Genomic DNA, 21094 nt, shown 5'->3' on the forward strand with positions numbered 1-21094 from the left:
ATAAAATTACTGAAAGTTCAGTCCCCAGTGTGATTCCATTTCCTCTGTCTTTAGAGATACTGTATGCTTGCCAATACAGAACTCATCTCCAAAATTCTGTAACTAGAAACATTACAAGGAATGATGGAAGCAAAATTATTTATTAAAATGAATGGAATCCAGAAATGACTGCTGATATAGTATTGTTCTTTAATGAGTTGTAATAGTCCAGCAAAGGAGATATAATAGAAGTAGTGCTGGAAAGCTGGAAAAGTGCACTGTGTAACTGAGCATGGTACTGTGCACCAGGAAATCAGTATCTCACTTCATCCTTTTTCTTAAAGTTAACTTATTTTTAAAGCTTTCAAGTCACAATATTGCTCTTGTTTTTTATGACAGTTTTTGTGTTTTTTTTTTCAAATTTCTTTGTATTTTTACTTAGTCTTTAATTTTAGATACTAATGTGGGGCTTTCTCACCAAGTTACAGCAGTCCATTGCCTTTTTATATATTTATTTAAAGCAATAGATTTTTAAACTAATAGTTAATACTTGGTTTGTGAAGTAGTATACAAAAAATAACTATCCCCAAATTATGCTTTTCATATAGAAAATTTATAATATGAGAAAGTTGTTGTTAAAGATACTTCTAAGATCTTTGAGACTTTCTTACTGATCTGATTCTTATTTCTGTTAAACTGATGATGTTTATCTATTGAAATTTAAATTGACAGTACAATGTGAATTTATGAATTGTGCACGTGTGTTTAAATAATAGTAGGAAAAATTTTCAGGAACTAACAACACTTTAGCTAATACTGAAGGGATATATGTAGTACCTTTCAGAGTGAAAGTGTAAATCTGGGTACAGCCATACTGTAAGAAGTACTGCAAAAGGAAGTTTGAAAGACAATACTCTTCCTCCCACTGGAATGAACGTCCACTGTCAACAGCGATGCTGTTTACTGTATAGTTGTAGACGGTAGTTTGGCCAAGTGCAGCACCTGCCTTGACTGTCTTATTGGGCAGATAATAGAATGACAACTGTACAAGTTACTGAGTTTTGACAAGCAATTAATTTCCTCCTTAATACACAGTCTTAAACTATGGATTTCCAGGAAGTCTGGAAGAATAAAATGATTTTTCTTTTTAAAATTACTTTAGTTACTTTGCCTTTTGAGGGAAGACAATTATTAGTAAAGCAGCAAAGCTAGATTGTACATATACTAAAGGCTGGAAAGATCATATATGCCAGCCAAAGCTATTGTAAGCTGCAAAAAAGAGGTTTAACCGAACCAACTGTATCCCCTAAATTTACTGTCAGAACCCTACAGACTGACGACTGCCCAGGAGTTTAAGCAGCGAGCTTGACGGCGTGGCTTAGTCCTACTATACATGTTATGCATCTGGAAGTTTTTCATAAACGAAGAACTCCAACGTTAAGAAATCACATCTGTAAAGAAACCAGGGCTTTATGTTCTTGTATATAGTTTCTTTCTGTACATAGTTAAACACTGAATTTCAGCTACTTCTGAGGATACTTTCATGAATATTGCTTTGGTTCTGTAATCAAGTTCTGTATGAGGCCTGCTATGTGTTGGTGGCAAAATTTATGTTACCATTTTTGGAATATTAAAAAGAAAGTTATTTTTATGGCAAAAAGTATCCTTGAATTGAGAGATCTGAAGTATACCTTCTATTTTCTGTGTATGAGCCCCTGACACATTAGACTCAGAATGTATTTTATTCTTTTAAGCTTTCATCTGTTTGAGCAGAAGACCTTTGCTTTCAGCCTCAATCCTCAAAAAGAAATCCCAGATAGAGGAATTTTGTAATCAGTAACATTTATCCCCTAGATATGTGTATGATACATCATTTTTCTCATTTGCAAAATTTTTAAGTCCCCACTTTAGTTTAACTGTGTCATATGCTACCAATTTTTTTTTTAATTTTATTTTTTACTCTTCAGTATAGTAATGGTTGTTTATTTTCTGTCTTTATCCAGGTTCTTATCTTGTGGGTTATGTGGTACTCAATTTTCTTATTGTTGCTAAAATTATTTAAAGGACAGTTCCTTTCAGTTGGCTTTATATACTTTATATACTAGACCCTTGAGGGTAGTGCTGATAGCTGTGCCTGTATTACTGACGTGATTTACATAAGTGGCCTTTAAGATGGTAGCACTGAAAATTTGTCTAAGGTAGAGACCACTCTTAGAAGACTCAGTTTCCTGTGTCTGGGTATCAGTGAGTAGTTCCTAACATAAAAGAAAAAATGCTGACCTTGCCCCTGTGTTTTGGGGTGCTGTGCCAGGCCCTTACATTATTTACATAGGCCACATTTGCCTAGTTTGAGCATGTGGCTGCCTCTGGGATTCTGTGCTGCTCTTTTGTCCATCTTGGCTTTGGCTTCATTTATCTTATCTACTAGTCTGGCTTTTAATTGGACACTTTCACCCAGTTCCCATCATATTCATTCATGTGTTACCACTTCAGACGACTTGCTTTTGGTCCATACTCTAAGATTTATTCGCCTATTCTTGGCCAGTTACCTCTCCCATTGGTCCCTGTCTTGTTTGATCTCCTTCTCCCGCTACCTACCCACAATGTTCGCTTTACTAGCATCCCAAACAGCTCAGCCCTCAGCTGCCCAGGTATATGGATACTCTTCTCTGATCCTACCTGTTTCAGTTGTCTGAGCCCACTGGGATTTTGGCAGAAGAATGGCTGAAGCTAGATAATGGCCCTGCCCATACATTCTAGGAAGAAAGTATGTTAGAATAGGGCCGAGGGTAGGTGGGGATACATTGAAACTACACGGTCATTGGTGAGTATTTTTGCAGGGAAATATTTACCTTCTTCGGAAGTACCTTTTGTTCTGGTAGTCTCATATTGCCATATGAGGAGAGAGTTAATTATAAATATTAAATATTTGGGATATTAGTATCTAAAATTTCTATATTGTGGGTAGTAACTGATCTCTGGTATTACTTAACTCCAGCCAACTCTGGCAAAGGTGAAGTGGTCATGTGTGTAGTAATCTGTTTACAACCCTTTTATTCAATTAATAAAATATTTATTGTGATTTATTATGGATAAGACCCAGCGCCATATGCCTTAGTATTTAAAGAAATAAGTAGGCTGCTAAGTTCTTATGAAGTAATAATGGTGTCAGATATGCAGACTGGACTGCAAGAGAAGTAAAAACTACAAAAGTATATAGCCTGTAGCCAACTGTATCCACTTTTAATGGGTTTAAAACTACAATGATAATTGGTATTTGAACTCAATTCCAGTTCATTTACTTTTCATGATTTCAAAAATAGCAACATGTTATTACAGAAGTTGATATTTGAATTTTTAAAAAACTTTTTTCTAGAAAATCGAGTTCTCTAATGAGTATTGTGATACTTTGTGGAAATGTTTGTGACATACCACTTACATGGTTTTTCCAAAAATAAATGATCTCTGTCAGTTGTTAGGTCAGGTGTAACATTTTTAACCCCTCTCCAGGCTACTTTCCATGGTATTTATTTATTTATTTATTTATTTATTTATTTATTTATTTAACATTTTTTTATTGATTTATAATCATTTTACAATGTTGTGTCAAATTCCAGTGTTCAGCACAATTTTTCAGTTATTCATGGACATATACACACTCATTGTCACATTTTTTTCTCTGTGAGTTATCATAACATTTTGTGTATATTTCCCTGTGCTATACAGTGTAGTCTATTCTACAATTTTGAAATCCCAGTCTATCCCTTCCCACCCTCCACCCCCCTGGTAACCACAAGTCTGTATTCTCTGTCTGTGAGTCTATTTCTGTCCTTTATTTACGCTTTGTTTTTGTTTGTTTGTTTGTTTTTGTTTTTGTTTTTTAGATTCCACATATGAGCGATCTCATATGGTATTTTTCTTTCTCTTTCTGGCTTACTTCACTTAGAATGACATTCTCCAGGAGCATCCATGTTGCTGCAAATGGCATTATGTTGTTGGTTTTTATGGCTGAGTAGTATTCCATTGTATAAATATACCACGTCTTCTTTATCCAGTCACCTGTTGATGGACGTTTAGGCTGTTTCCATGTTTTGGCTATTGTAAATAGTGCTGCTATGAACATTGGGGTGCAGGTGTCATCCTGAAGTAGATTTCCTTCTGGATACAAGCCCAGGAGTGGGATTCCTGGGTCATATGGTAAGTCTATTCCTAGTCTTTTGAGGAATCTCCACACTGTTTTCCATAGTGGCTGCACCAAACTGCATTCCCACCAGCAGTGTAGGAGGGTTCCCCTTTCTCCACAGCCTCTCCAGCATTTGTCATTTGTGGATTTTTGAATGACGGCCATTCTGACTGGTGTGAGGTGATACCTCATTGTAGTTTTGATTTGCATTTCTCTGATAATTAGTGATATTGATCCATGGCATTTATTTTTAAGGAGACCAGCAGGCTTTCTTAAATGTCCGTTCAGATTCTATGGTCATGTTTTCTAATGAAGACAGAATCTCTGGGTCTTGGCTAGACTGTCTTGGGTTTTAAAGAACAGAGCTCCACTTAGGTAGCTTTAAATAACAGTGGTGCATGGAGTCTCAGCTTTGTCACTGTTGACACCTTGGGCTGGATAATTCTTTGTTGTGGGGGCACTTCTATGCATTGTAATATGTTTAGCAACATACCTGGCCTCCTTTCACTGGATACCTGTTGCATTCAGTTTCCACAGCAAAAAGATGGCTTAGCACTGTCAAATGTCCCCCAGGGGTCAAGATCACTGCGAGATGCGAACCTCTTTTCAGGATACCCAGTGAGTGAGGAAGGCAGGAATATCAACTCTGCAGCTGGCCCTCTGGAAGAACAGGAGGTGGAAGGTGATCGGAACAGTCAGGACGAATCGTCATCCCCTTAGCAGGAGGCGTCCAGTGCAGTGCCCTCTGAGCTGAAGAACTTTATCTCTGCTTCTACAACTTTTGTCAAGGCCACTCTCCTCTCCTCTCTCTCCTTGTGGCTGCTTCTCTTTTTGACCTTGTGGTCAAGGTCAGCCCAAGGTTGACCTCTTTTCTTTGTGTTTGGTTACAGCTTTGTCGTTATCGTTATTAAAATAATACAGGCATATGACAAAAAAGCCAACATTTGTATTAAAAGTGGTATACCAGGAGGAGGAGGGACAGCTCAGTGGTAAAGCGTGTGCTTGGCATGCATGAGGTCCTGGGTACTGCCAATAAATAGAAGCAGCTGTACAGTTACCCATCATGAAATTCACCTCACCAACTCATGAAGACTACAAAGCCATCTTGGATTGTCATCTTTCAGTCTTGTAAAATCAAAACAGTCTTTTTAAAAACCTACTAAAATTTCTTGATAATAAATGTGTCAATTATATGCAAAAAAAACAAACAAACAAACCTAATTACCTCTCCTCTCCCAAACGTAAAAATACAATAAATTTTAAAAAACCTTAAGAAAAAGTGGTACACGATATCTCTTCCCAGAGGAGTCTACTGCGAGTAGTTTCTTGTGTATCTTTCCAATACAAATGGATTTACATCATTCTTTTTAAAGACTGTATTCTATTATATAAATGTACCATAATATATTCAATAAGTAGGCAAATCACTTTTAAAAGTCCAAATATTGCTTCCTATTTCTGATTTTCCTGTTTCTCGAGGAAGATTGCTTTGATTTTATACTTCTATTCCACACAGTCTGTATATATGGGAGCTTAATACATACATGTTGATGAAATATTATTACTGATGTGATATGCCGATGATAAATATGAACAACTGCTCTCAAAAAGCAAATGCCCTGATAGCCCTGATTTGTAGCATTTGCAGATTTTCAAGGTGTGAATATCCTACAAGTGTCAATTGCAGCTTAACAAAGTGACATTAGGAAGTGATAAATTTGAGTGTTTACCAGCTTTGTTTTTAATATAATTTATTTCATTGTACTGTTATATAATTGAAATTTAAACAATGACTGTGTTTAACACTGGGCTCACAAAATTCTGAAAAATGACAATCGGATCCCTCAAGTTAGCTTCCAGTACCTGCTGGCACTGATATCCCCGATTCCATATAGAGTGTGTTGCGTTGTTTGTGGTAATGTCTCCAAGTAGTAATCCTGTCTCTGATAGGATTTTAGAATCTCAATGTTGGGAAGGTCTTTAAAGGTTATCCAGACTTACATTGCTCATGGTACTTGAATTCCCTCAGTGACATTCTGGCTCTGTGGTCATTAACTTATGATGATCTCTTGAATAGACCACTCAATCTTTGAACTGGTCTGTTAAAAAGCTTCTTTTTGTTAGGTTGAAATTCATCTTCTTCTGGGCATCTACCATTTGATTCTGTACACCATCCCTGCCCTGTGTCATAAAATAAATCAAATACCTCTGTCACATGACAACTCTTCAAATACTAGAAATCACCTATTATATTTCTTACTAAGGTTTTTATTTTTGGAATAAATGCCCTTGGCTCATTCAGGCATTACAATTTGTCTACTTCTTTCTTAACATGTTGCACATTGATTTGAATAAAGCCCCAGATGGGGCATGGGGGGCATATATGAGAGGGACAGTGAAGAGAACTTCTCTAGTTCTTCTCTACTTCTAACTAATGCAGCCTAAAATTACAGTAATTTTCTTGCTGGCTCCATAAGTCTATTGACTGACACTGATGAAAACCCCTAAGTATTTTTCATATATGCAGCTGTAAAGTCTTGTTTCCTCACTCTGGATTGTACAGTTTTGTTTTTTTGGGGGGGAGAGGGGAGGCAAATGAAGACTTTATACTTATTTTCACTAAATTTTCATCTATTTTAATAGAACCCAACTCCAGCCTTGTCACGATTTGTTGGGATCATGATTTTTTCCATACATTTCCAACTCCTCTTGGCTTCATATTATTTGGAAATTTGATGAAGTGACCAACATTGTTTTCTTCTGATTTTGTGATGAAATGCCTGAACTTACAAGAGCTCAGGACAGAATCAAGTGGCTTTCCAGAAGTCTTTCCCTTTTGGTTCCCATTAATTTATTTACGAGCACCTTTGGAATTGTCTTTCTACCGTGATCTATCCACTCAGTTGTCTTTTATTTATTGCAATGCGTCCAGTTGTGTTCCTTAGAACACCATTTCTTTTTCATGTTAACAAATGTTCTGAGGAAGAAAGTTTCAAGACAAGTTAGAGGTGCGCTGGGTTAAACCAATACAAGCAGATTTATTTACTGTAGGATTTGTGCATTGTGAATCTTCAAAATGGTGAATATAATGTATCATGTTTTAAACAATTATGGTCATGGTACTGTTTTTTCTGTTTAGGTAAAATAATATGTCTAAGAGAAAATTGTTCTTTGAGTTGATAAATGTTTTCCACCAGGGCAAAATATGGAGAAGTAGTTTGGAAGTTTTCAGAACTTTAGCTGAAATGGTCCAAGGTTAATTAGGAAAGTGGCTCCCAACTTGTAGAAGTAGAGTTCCTGACTTTGTAGGAAGGAGGAGATGGAGGAGAAGAAGGAGGGCAAAATATAGTGTAACTGGGGATAGATACTCCAGGGAGGGCTCAAGTCTAAAGACAGAAAGCAAATACAAATGTGTGTGTGACGTTTACTAGACTGGAGACTCCTGTCATCAGGAGGGAGTGTAAGACCTACCTAAAAGTGTTCAAATTACTTTTTAAAGCACTTTGCCAAACAAAAACCAATATTTGGGTGCTACTTAGTCTGATCTGAAGGCTGAACTTCTTGGTAGCATGCGTCTAATTCAGCTATACACAGAGATGCTCCTTTTATTTTTTGGAGAAAAATTGAATACCTTTTATTTCATATAATATTTTTCCTCATTAATACAATTATCCTCAGTTAAAGTTGTTTAGTTTTCTTTGTGACATATTTCAGGGTATTCAGACTATTCTTATATATGAAAGTTTTTTTTTTAACACCTTTATTGTGGTATGGTTCCTGTATAGTAAACTGCACATATTTCAGATGCACACTTTGATGAATTTTGTTGGATGTATACAGCAGTGACACTGCTACCATTATCAAGATAACTAACATTTCCATCACTCCCAAGAGGTGCAGTTTTCGAATTTTCAATTTATCCCTTCTCACCCCCTTTAACCGCTGGTAACCATAAATTTGTTCTCTATGTCTTATGTTGATTAAAAACATTATAATATTTATATTTTCTTAAACATACGATCTTCATCCTTTGTTTCTTCAATGATCCACCATGAATAGAATAACAATAATAGAACTTAAATAATATAACTAGATATGAGATACAATAAGTATTTAAGTTATATCAAAGCCTTTTATGTAGAGTATGAATCAGGCAGCTTAATAATATATAGCTTAAATGAATGTTGTCAAGACATCAAACTGTATCAGCAAACTTAAATTCTTTTTCTTGTAAAGGTAGAAAAAATAGTTTCTTTTTTTTTTTTTTTGGGGGGGTAATTAGATTTATTTTTTTAGCTTTGTTTTTTAATAGTGGTACTAGGGATTGAACCTAGGACTTTGTGCATGCTAAGCATGCACTTTACCACTGACCTATACCCTCCCCTGCAAAACAGTTTCTTATAAAGGTAGTACACACTCATTATAAAACCATGTTAAATTTTTGCATGATATTCATATGGATTTTTCATAATTTAACTATTTCTCTCTTTTTAATGCCTTTTTATGCCTACTTTTAATGCTTTTATAAGTAACTTCACAGTGAATAATCTATGTGTATGTCTTTGTGTGTATTGCTTAGTTACCTATAAATGGAATTGATGAATCAAATATTACAAACATTTCTACATCCCATAATGCATACAAATTGCACATAAGAAAGTGAATGAAAGTACTGACCTCTCACCTTCACTGGCAAGGTAGGGAACTCTTGAAAGGGGCGTGATACAACCATAGTATAAGGAATTAACAATTGATATTTTAAAATATTTTAAACTGTTCTTGAATCTATAGTTAAGTGAAATCTTCTCACGGTTCCTTCCAAAGTCTGTTCATTTTCTCACTCTTTAACTCTGGTTCAGTTTTTGTGCTGTAGAGGGAAAAAAAGTATTGTAGTCTTCTAAGTACAAAAGAGTATTCTGATTATAATAATGATTTCTGAAGCACTTGGCTGTTCTTGAAGTTTTGCCCTGAAGACTTTACAGAAACTTTGGTTTTTGCTACTCTTATTCACTGGAGAGATAGATTTAAAATGCAGCCAGAAATCTATCAACATTCTACTGTATTTTTGGAGTAGCTGAAGAATTGCTTAGTATGAATTTTAGTCTTCATATGAAAACACGATTTCAAGGAGCCATGAACTAGTTTCAAAAAACATTCTTGAAGCAAAAACATAATTTAACTGTGTGACTTCTCAGTTTCCCCATTAGGTTGGTTTTCTGCTGTCTGTAAGATGGCATATTGACATGTTCTGTAAACTCAGCGAGGAGAATTCATGATTATATTAACGATAATGCATTTGACTAGCTTCGAAAGAACAGTCTCTGTTCTAGGGGTTTTCAAGGAGGGGAAATGTTTTCAAAAAATTAAGTTTAGTAGGGGGACTAGCAAATGGGCTTATATTGCTGCAAAATACAGCTATAATCTTAAAAAGAAAACACCCTCTGTAGCTCTCTTTACTATAGTGTTGCTCCTTATTAACTAGCAGGACATAATCTTTTAAACCAGTATTTTGGGGAAAAAACAGATTAATAATCATTACATAACCATTAAGAACTTGGAAGTGGCTTTTCCTGTTCTTGAATGCTATTGCGCTTTCTGTGTGTAAAAATATGCTTTGTGTAGATTATTAGTTGTTAACCACCATTAAGTTGTCCCTTTAGGTCACAACCAACTCACATCCACGTGCCTTCCAGAACAGACCATCTGGCCACTTAAACATTCTAAAGGCAGCTTGAGATATGGAGTGTTAGTCCTTCTGTTACCCAATAGGAAAGAAAAGACCCCAGTCCTTATTTTACCTGAAAGATAAGATTACAGAAGGGAGACGAAGTACGCTGTGTAGCAAAAGACTTTAAAGGATTTCTAAGTACACCTCCGAGGACGGGAGGCGGGCTGATCCAAGGGGGAATCGCGGTGGTCTTTGTCTTCCCTTTCTCTTATATCCTTGCTTAGAGGTGGTCTTTTGATTGACTGATGGCCCTTGCCCCTGGAATGCTTAGTCATGTTTGGCCCCTTTGTGCATGTCCTTACTCATGGAGTATACAGAAAAACCCATGGAGGGGGTTTAACAATGTTAATTATACTACAGTGAGCACTGGGTCCTGTCCGGTCAAGTCCTTCTCCCTACCGAGGAGTCGTGGCTGTCGGGTTTTAACCGGTTTTCTTTGTTTGTTTGTTTGTTTTTTAGCTGACACTCATTTAGAAGAAGTAAAGTCCCCTTATGCTGGAGGCGGGCATGACGCCATCTTCCAGACCATCCTCCCTCTCCTCCACCTTATCTGCCTGTGTCCCCGTTTATCTAAGTATCTAACACTTCCTTGAAAAGTTAGAATTTCTACTGCTTGAGTAAAAAGGCACCTAAAATGCCAAAATAACTGCTCTTCCCATCCCTCCCACTTCTAAAAATACCTTATTTATTTGCAATCTAGGTTTTCTTTACTGTTTTTGGAAAAGAGAGGAATTTTAAAAACATAGCAAGCTGATGTCGGGGATTTGTTCAAGATAGCAATTTTCAGGTCATAACATAAACTCAATTCATAACAACCTTATACTCTATAGTTGCTTGATTTCATACTTAATAACAAAAGAAAAATTAAGCAATGTCTTGGAAAGCTTTAGGTTTTTCAGCTTTACTGAGCTATGACTGAGGAAAAAAATACACATTTAGCTTGCACGGTGATTTTTTTTTAAGATGTACAATGTGACGTTTTAATATATGAATGCATTGTGAAATGATTACCACAATCAAGTTAATTAACAGTTTTAGTTTAAAATATAGTTTTATTTTTTGAAAACTGGTGAATGGTGACTAGTATGTTATAATTCATAGTTAATTATGTTTATTTAGAAAAGCACTTCTGTACACCATTTTGGATGAAGGTGGAGCTCCAACAGATAAATATCATAAAATGTTTTCTGGTACTGTTTCAATGAATTAATTTCTTTTCCTGTTTAATATTCCAAGTCTGATTTTTTCCTATATGTGCTTTCTTTACCTGTCTACACATTTACATCTCTACATACACGTGCATGTTTTGTTGAACCATTTGAATGTGAGTTGTAGACATCATGACACTTCACCACTAAATATTTCAGCATAAATGTTCTAAGAATAAAAAGCTAACCACAACACTGTTATCATACCTAAGAAAATTAATACTTTTCTAATGTCATTAAATATCCATATATTATATTTAAATTTCCCCAATTTTTTGGGAGGGGTCAAAATATCTTGAGTTTTTTCATGTCAATCTGTTATATTATAAAAATATCATTTATTCTAAACTATATTAGTCTATATTTTGAGAGTAGTTGTGATTATTATTGTTATTAACAAATAGTTTATATAGTGAAAGTACTATAATTATTTTAAATATTTCCTTACTGTTGTATGTTAGGATCAATTCTATTTTTTTCTTCATGATGACCATTGTTCCACATTGAGAATGTCTTTTATAGCTAAGTTTTTCTCCCCCAAACTAAAATCAATTTAAGATTTATGCATTGCATTTGGTTGCTATGCCTCTTTAGTTCCTTTTAGGGTAGAATATTTTCTTCCCTGACTTAAAAAAAAAAAAAAACTTTTTGAAGAGACCAGGCCAGTTGTCCTATAGAATATCCCACATTCCAAATTTATGTTTCTTTTTCATAGTGTTATTTCACTTGTTTCACTCTATTTCTTGTGTTTCCTGTAAACTTTTTTCCCCAGAAATAAGACTTTTTATTTGTCACCATTAAGTCTGAATTTTAAGCAGATTCTTGCACTTGTGGCTTGTATCCATCAGCTCACTCAACTTTAGCACCTGCCTCATTCCCAGGAGCATTTCCAGAACTACTACCTTCACGATGAAGCTCCATGAGTTTTTCCAATTCAAACTTATCATTCTTCAGCACTTTAACTTCTCTAAAGAAGGCATTACGAGTTGAGAAATAAATTGGGAAGGCTTTTCTTTGCCTTTTCCAGTGCTCTTCAGAGTCAATTTCTTGGCGACTTATTAAGTCATTTGTCTGCACCTCTTGGGTCATGATTTCCATCATCTTCTTCCAGATTTGGCAGACTTTACTGGTGCTTAACATAAGAGATCTTCTGACTCTGATTTTGAGACTTTTAGTAAAGACAACACAGAATATATGAAGTAAATAATTATCAGTAGCCTTGACATCAACATAAACTTCAATCATGGTCTGCCATTTTTCTGACCATAGAGTACAATTTTTCATAAGTAAGATCCATACCACAGAAGTTAGTCATGCAATTTTTCTCCCCTGAACATCCTCAGTAATTATCTTGAATTTTCTAAATGCAACTTTATAATTCTGCATATCAGCAAGGCTCATTTCAAAAACATGACCCTTGAGGCCATCAGGTCAATTTTGGTTCCTTGAGTTCTTGTGACTAGTGTTTTTCCAATAGTTCTCATAGCTAGTGCTTTCACATCCTAGCAATCTTTCTTAGAAAGCAGACCAACCATTTTCTTTTTGGCTCCCTCTTTGCTACCTCCCATAAGGCTCCTGTTCTTGCCAACTGTCACAGTGCTGCTTGGAGATCCAAAAGGGAGTGTTTACTATAAAATTGATATGATTCAGGTTAAGCATTTATGGCAAGAATATTTTATAGGTGATACTGTCATCCTTTGTTGCTTTAACAGCTGAATAGAATTCCACTGAATAGATGTGTAATTAAAAAAATACTGTTAATGGATGAACATTTGGGTTGTTTCTCATCTTAAAACCTCTTTTAAACATATAGTAAAGCACTTTGGTGAAGAGAAGGGAATAGTGAAAATTTTGCTCCATATTTTCATCTTCCTTGTTCAGTCCTGTTGAAGTGCTTAATATTTTTATGTTTTCTTTGGTCCTAAAGGAGACCGAGGGAGTTAGCATTCACTTGTATGGAAGGCACCAGTTTAAGACCAAGGCAAATACTTGAATCTCAGTGTGATTATTCAAGCTATTAAAAGGATTATCACCAAATAGTGAAGTGTTCTTGCATTGGCTCTGCTCTGACGGCTTCTGAGAATATGTTTGCTCTGAAACTAGGGGTGCAGATCGGTTTGTGGATGAATGCTAGGAACCCTAGCTTCCTCAAATGATGATGTAGACCCTTTGTGAGCTGCTACAACCTGCCCATCCTTCAGTATCCTTAGAATCATTAGATTGAGATTTCTTTATTAGAGCTGACTACTCATGTTTGTACCCTTAATTGTAGAATTTTCAGAACTCGTCTGGTCTGTAGAAAACTTGTTTTATGAAGTATCTTTTATATTAGGTTGTTTGTTCTTATATACTTTTTTACTTTTCAAGAAATCATAGTGTGCTTCTAATTATGAGAGAGGTGTATTTTTAAAAAAATCATAAAGTTACATTCCCTATGGCTAAACACTAAATCAACTGCATTTCTTGGTCCTTGACTACAAAAGTCTTACAGATATAATTAAAGCAGAATTTGAACTCAAATATTAATCCAGTTGTAACAAATTGGAGGATTAGTTTACTTTCTTAAGAAAAACCATTTGTCAAGAGAGTTCTTCAAGGGAGGTGAACCTTTTGTCCAGGTCACCAATTCTTCGTGGACAGAATTGAAACTGAAAGGTGTTCCATGGGGAAAATATTTTTATTTTAACTACATCATTAACAGAAAGCAATTTTTCACAGTTAGCCAGACCTAAGTACTCAGTGTAGCATATTGTAAATTTTATAAGAAATGCATTTCTCATGTATTTGGTAGTATATTTAATTCTTCGGAATACTGCAGGAACCAGTAAATGGCCATTCAGCTGTACAAATATACCTTTCATAAGAAAAACATAAAAAAAAAAACCCAAGGAATTACAGGACTAAATTCAATAAAAATTAATAGTTTAAGCCAACCAGCCTTTTTCTTTGATGAAACTGCCAAATGTTTCTTATTTCAATATACCATTTCAACATATATGAAATATGAATGCTAGATAGATGGTATAATCATTGTACATTTATAAGCCCCATAGTTGCATGCTGTCTGACTAGCAGATTGTACAGGGTTTGAAATTACATAGATCAAGTTCTATTACTGTGCTGCAGAGAGGTGGCCTGAACTGATGTGCTGATTCAATTCAAGTTCATTAAAATAATGGCACATTATTACATTTGAGAAAATATTTACATGCAAGTCATGGTGTGACATCATAATAATAAGGTGTATTAATTTGGCCAGAAAACTCAAATATTGGGTTGTACAAGCAGAATCAGATACATGGAAATGCTATATAATCTAAGTTCTGTGAAAGATGGTTCCAAGGTATTTACTATTGAGTGGAATTTCTCTGTGATCTATCTATGTGTTAATATTTTCAATAAAGACTCATTTGTTGTTTAAGTTTAGGAAAGCAGATTTTCTTGGGACATTGCTCTGATGTTTACATGCAGGAAAAATCCAAGTTAGTTGCTAGATACTTTGAGAGGAGAAATTTTTAAAAAATTCTGTTTCAAAACTGAAGAAATCACTAAGATTTCCCCTCCTCCCTCTCTTGCCCTACTCCTGCCTCTCGTCTTTCAATCAGGCTAATTACTTGAAGCACCTTGGGCTTTAAGGAAAGTTCTAAATTAGTACGAACGTGTGGATGATGATGGACTTTACACAGGGGTTTTCTGTCGGTTTGGTTAAATATATTGTCACTGAGAGAACAGAGGTCCTAATCCCACTGAAGTTTTCAATCATCCCTTTCAGAAGCATGGGTGGAAGGATACCAAGGAGAAGGCGAAGGGGGACCTAAAATGCTGCATTAGTGACAGCACTATGCCTGGAGCAAGTAGGTGGTAGTTCTACTGTGTGATGCACAGTTTGAACCACACACACAGCATTTTGTTTAGCTCTAAAGGAAATACTGACAAATTAGAGCAGTTCTAGAGAAAAGCAATGAGGATGAAAAACATCTAAAATTTATCTGTAATAACAGCTGAAGAAAATGGGAACATTTAGCTTGAAAAAGACAAGGGCTAAAGATGGTGGTAGAGATGTTGAGGAAAGCGGAGCAGTTGTCATCGGATGTGTGGTGGACCATGTCTGCTTAGACCTGCAGGGCAGAACTTGAATCTGGGCAGAAGGTAACAGGGAATGAATCTTGGTGTCCCTCCTCCTCCAACAAGATTATTTAAAAATGGCTTCCTTTTGATGTGGTGGGCTGTCCTTCATTGGGAGAGTTCAAGAATTACAGTACGAATAGTTATTAAATGCATACTATGTGTCAAACTCTGTCTTAGGTGTACAAAATAATATGACATAATCTTTATCCATGAGAGCTCACAGTCTAGTAAAAGGAGACACATGTGTAATAAGCACAATGAAATGTTATCTGTTCTATGAGAGCAGTACAGATGGAGAAGCGTGAGCCAGGGAAGACTGTAGAAGAGATTGTCTTTGAGCTTAACACTGAACATTGTGTGGGTGTTTGCCCAGTGGAGGGAAGTTGAGAGGAAGGAAAAACACTCACATGACTTCCCAGCAAAGATTTTCTAGGAAGGCTTTTACTGCTCTGGCATCAGGGTGGTGAGTAGATCACCCCCAGGGCCTGTTACAGTTCTGCAGCTCTATCAAGTGATTGCCTTCTAAAAAAAACTTTACAGAGAGAAACCTAACATTGTGCTATATTCTTAATTTTGCCTGGAGTTGAAGAGAAATTGTCATTTCTATTAATATTTCTTATATAAAGAGTGAAGAAAACAATTACTAAGACTCTGGGAAAATGCCTTTTGGCATTAAAGAGCACTTGTTTCCAAGTGAAGACAGATGCCCTCTCCAATCCTCTTTTCTTCTCCCTCAGACACGTCTGCATATTCTACAGTTGACTACATTCACTGTTCTCTATTCTCTGTGGCAAGATGTTACAAAGAGGGTCACTCATATCTCTGTCTTGCTTTGTGCCCAGACACACTAATCTTTTTGTTAAGCCATGGTTGGTCACCTCAGACTAAACCCTATGAAACCTCTGGGGAAAAGTGGCTTGTGATGAACTTTTGTGACAGGCAGCCATCCGTTCAAAGCCCGTGTAGTGTTAGGGTTGAAGGAAACCATAATGGTCCATGAGAAGAGGCTCACAGGGGTCCTTTTTCAGGGCAAAAGGACAGATGATTTTCTCCACTTGAGATTGTACACAATGCACAATAGCGCCAGTCGTTGCTTCCCAACCACGCCACATGCCCGCCTTCTTCACGATGGGAACATACACTTTTTATAGACCCAGCAGGGGGACATTTACTCGTTGCTACTGTCTTTTCAGCTGTTTTGTTGGGATGCTAAGCCTGCCCTTTTGTAGAGTGACAAAAAGGTATTTAGTAAAACATTGGCTCCATGAAGAGGGCCATTGTAGATACATGTCCCTTCTGTGTAAAACCTAATTTTGTATTTTAAACACAATCAAAAGAAAGTTCAATAATCAATAACTCTGGGTCTCAATTATTTGTGGTAAAATATAATCAATGGTTTTTACTGTGCTAACACATGCTGAAAAGTTTCATAAAGTTAATCATCTGTGTATTATATAAGATACACAGTATAATGGTTCCAGACAATTTGTAAGTATTATAACCATATGTACTGTACCAACCTACTTAAATATCTATTGTACCAGTTTTACTTGCTGAATTTAGTAGTTATTTTTCAGTTATATATAGAATATGATTTTTCTATTTATATTTTCAAGTCTTAAGTACTTAATTTAACTATAAAAAAAGATAGTGTTATATATTTCTCTGAATTCTTAAACTATTTTAACAGAAATAAATTGGTGAGATAATTTTTAGCATCTTTAGGTGATTCCTCTCTCCCTTAGGATTTGGCATATTTCCCACATATTCAACAATATTAATATATAATGTTAGATGAAAGAATCTTTATGTGTTCACTAAATGGAAGATAATAATCTGCTTTCCATAGTTGTCGACTAATCTATGGAAATGATTTCTCCCTCTGTAAATCAGTCTAAAGCTAAATAGAATAGCTGTTTAATTTATTAGAATCCTGTTAAATTATTTAAATTTCATCTCTCAGCAGATTTTTAATTAAATTTTGATTTACAAGATTTTTTTTTTAACAAAAAAATAAATAGAACATTTGATTGACAGGAAAATAAAAGATGCTTTGAAAAATTTGGAACCCTGTAATGTATATACAAAGAAACATAATACATGATTGATTTTTTTAAGGTGTGTGGTACTGACTGTATATGCTATTCAGAGGAAAGAGGAGTCAGGTTTGTGTGTCAGGCAGTCCTACTTTTTGCCATGTGAAGAAGAAATGTCCTTTAACAATTCTTTATTTTTACAGTCATTTGATCTCTATAACACCCTGGACAGCAGATATGACAGGCATTACTGTCACAATTTGCATAGAAGAAAACTGAGACCCAGAGGTAATGCCACCTGCCCAAGGTGGAGGTGTTAGCCTTTTCTTTTTCTAATTACTAGGATGGGTCTCCTGCTGACGCAAAGAGTAATTATTTCCTTTAAGTAGGGTTGCTGACGCACTGAGAAGGATGGCCTTTACTACTTTTGATAATATTGGAAACCTTTGGCTCAAACATAATTGCTTTCAACCAACTAATTATGTCTATTCAGAAGTAATAATCATATGAAAACACATTATTTTGAAACCTTGGCCTTTTATTATCTTCTGGCAAGCAAGAAATGGAAAGGTTACATTAATTTTCTGTATATTAATAATCATTCAGTGGCCCAATTTGCTGATGTAGTTCAGTGCCAATTTAGTTCTTCCACATGACTATATAAGATTCTGTGTGGCACTTGGCTAATTTGAGGTAAATTTAAAATTTCAGTGATTAGCATTTAGTTTAATAAAAACCTGGAGATTTATTTCTTACATAGTCAGTTCACTTTTAGTTAAAAAAAATCTTGTTACCTTTTGTTGGAAGACTTCTATTTAGTAATTTGGACAACTGCAATAATCTTTGTTCTTGTGTAAATTGAGACTCTGGTAAGCATGGGTTCTTTTAGTGGGCTGATGGGTTGGGGAGCTGGTTACAAAGGAAGTAATCCAGTGGAATGTTCTCCATTCTCCTCTGCCTGGTATATGCCTGCTCACCCTTCAAGACCTGCTCAAATGTCTGTTTAGATGATATGCCTCCTCCCAGATCTTCCAGACAAGGTAGAAGCTCTATTGAGGACTCGCTATAGCACTCTCATAGTAATACCTCGTCCCATCTCAAGTATTTGTTGTTGGGCCTGTCGGGCCTGCACGGTGCCTCCCTCATAGCACATGCTCAATGTATGTTTGATGGAAAACCCCCTGCTTTCAAAGAGCTTTAGGAAGAGTTGGGAAACAAATACAAATATCAATGAACTCATATTACAAAAATGATTATATGGCTAATCCTAGATAATGCTCTCATAATTAACTTTTTTTTCTATATCCTTTGAATAATGGAGTTGGATTAAATGACTTCCAAGGTATATTCTTGCTTTAAAATTTGGCCATGTAAGGGCAGTAACAATTTGATGTATTTTAGTAATGGCACATAGAAAGTGGTGGTTCATTTGTGCACTGTTGCACACATTAATGAAAAACTTCAGCCCCCTCTATTTTATTGTGATGCAGCTGGAAAGAGACTTCTGGATTCTTAACTCAACTTTTAAAAAATTTACAAAAATGCACTGCATGCTAAGTTAAGTGAGAATTTCCAGAAAAAAAGTGTTTAAAATGAAAACATTGATAGAATTTTGAGAGGATTTCGGATTTTTTTTCCCCTGCCAATTCTTTGAAAAAGTTTAGCATGAATACTGTAAAAGTTGTATACTTTCTCTGCAGGTTCTCAGCTCCATCTTAAAATTTGAAGTAAAAAGTAACTCATCAGTATGAAAAATAACTATGGTGACCAGGGTTGAAGTTTTTTATATAATGAACTCCCTGGAAAGGTGCTGGTCAAATTTCTCTTCTGCATAGTTCATGGCATGCAACTGGTACTCAATAATATTTAATATAATGAATTACAGAGGCTTTGAAAATTTAGGCCTCACAAGACCAAATCCAAGATGGTAGACAGGATTTTCACATTACTGTGAAGACAAGGTAGAAGTTGACATAGTTGGTCTCCTGGGAATGTTTCATCACACAAGTGAAAGAGCTATATTCACCTAATTTATTTTAGCGAGGGAAAGACTATTCTTTTTAATAGCCGCTTATTTAAAGCCACAGAGAAAAGAAGGCCAGAGGAAATAATACCATTTTCAGCTAGATAAAATAGCATGTAGTACACTATAAAATCTGACATTTTCTCTCCCAGTTTCCTTTAACAGCTAACATTATTTTATTTGCATTCACTAAATTTACATTTCGCCCTTGCTTTTCTGTTATTAGAAATGTTGCATGTAAGTGTTTTTGAGTAAAAATAATAATAAAAAAGAAAACTAGCACTGTATTCTAAATTAATGCAAAAAAGGATGTTGGTTATTTTCCACTGAGGCAGCAGTGGTGTAGCCAGTGGGCAGAACTCAGGCTTTGGAACCAGATAGAGCTGGCCCTAATGCTGATTTATCTACTCATCAACTGCTTGACCTGGGGCAAATGACTGGTATCTATCCAGCCTCAGTTTTCTCATCCTTAAAAGAGATATATTAATCTCCATTAAGAATTAGAAACAACACATGGTAGGCTTCTAGCGTAATGCTGGCACATAGGAAGGTGTTCAATAAATGGAATATAATTGTGCTGGCTAAGTCTTAGATGCCTTTGGTCTTTAAATGCTAGTGCTTATTGAAAGAATGCTATGCCGTAGATTTTTCAGTGCATCAAACATGGCCTGACACATGGAAGAGTCTTGATAGATATTTACAGAGTAAATGAACCGGTGTAATTTTGTGCAAAAAGGGCCTGGTCACATAAATTGTTGGAGTTGTGTAGTATAAATGTGGAATAGGGATAATTGAGAAAAAGCTCGAGAGTGAAGAAGTAGCTCAAAACACCTGAGCTGTCATGAAGCAGGGCTGGACTGCCTCCTACAGGGGAAGGGTCCAGGAGAGGGTCCTGCCCCTCAAGGCTTTACAGATTTATATGGAGGGACAAAGGAGTAGCAAGGGTGAGTCACTGTGAGGGAGGGAACCAGGAGGAGGTGGTCTCCACAGCAAGGGATCTTCGGATCTCAGAGGCCGCAGAGCTTGTCCTTCTGTTGAGCCAACTCACACCTGTGAGGCCAGCTTTTATCCCCCCTGCGTGGTGGAAGTAGTCCTATTTAGCAAATAACCTTTATGGGTTCATTCATATTAGTTTATCATGATTGGCTTGTAATCTTTTTGTTTCATGAACAACAGTATTACATTTGTGCATGTCTTTGGCTCTACTTATTTCACTTTAGAATATGTTGTTGGTTTTGAATAAGTTACACAGGTTCACTGTACAAGAATATAAAGATAAAAGATGTCTTTTTCTCTAGAAAACTGCTCATCTAGTCAGAAGAAAGCATACTAACCTATTTCTTGTGAGGCTTATGCATGCAAGTATATATGTTCCATATGCTTTATTAATTTGGACAGTGGTCACCACTTTTCGACCTCATAACAGCAGTAATTTGCAACATAAAATACAAGCATCATGATTAAATGTGCATAAATATGTTCCCTAATTGTAACATTTCCTTGAAATGAAAACAAAACAAAGGGGGAAAAAAGCTCAAATAACTGCAGACAGATGTCCTTTGGTCACCCAAATCGCTTAATGCTATTACCTCTTGTACTATTACCTCTTGTACTATTACTTGGGGCAAAAATAATTGGGTTTTGTAAAAACAGTGTTCTCTTTGTAATATATTTCAGATATTCACACCTTTCTTTAAAAAATTTTTTAAAGGTGAATTTTAATCAATGGGATGATTTACTTGCAGTCCAGATTTTATGGTGAATTAAGTTCCACATTTTAAAGTTTTAGATTTTCCCCCAAATAATCTT

The 21094-nt window shown here is 35.7% G+C and overlaps 1 protein-coding gene and 1 pseudogene across 1 annotated transcript in view; one reads left to right on the top strand and one right to left on the bottom strand.

Moving 5' to 3' along the window:
• The window catches only part of COL25A1 (collagen type XXV alpha 1 chain), a 419343-nt gene that overhangs the window by 11647 nt on the left and 386602 nt on the right, over positions 1-21094 (top strand). The window lies entirely within an intron of this gene.
• On the bottom strand, positions 11523-13093 carry LOC105067974 (small ribosomal subunit protein eS1-like; annotated as a pseudogene).

Source organism: Camelus bactrianus, chromosome 2 (assembly GCF_048773025.1).
Source record: "Camelus bactrianus isolate YW-2024 breed Bactrian camel chromosome 2, ASM4877302v1, whole genome shotgun sequence".
NCBI lineage: Eukaryota > Metazoa > Chordata > Mammalia > Artiodactyla > Camelidae > Camelus > Camelus bactrianus.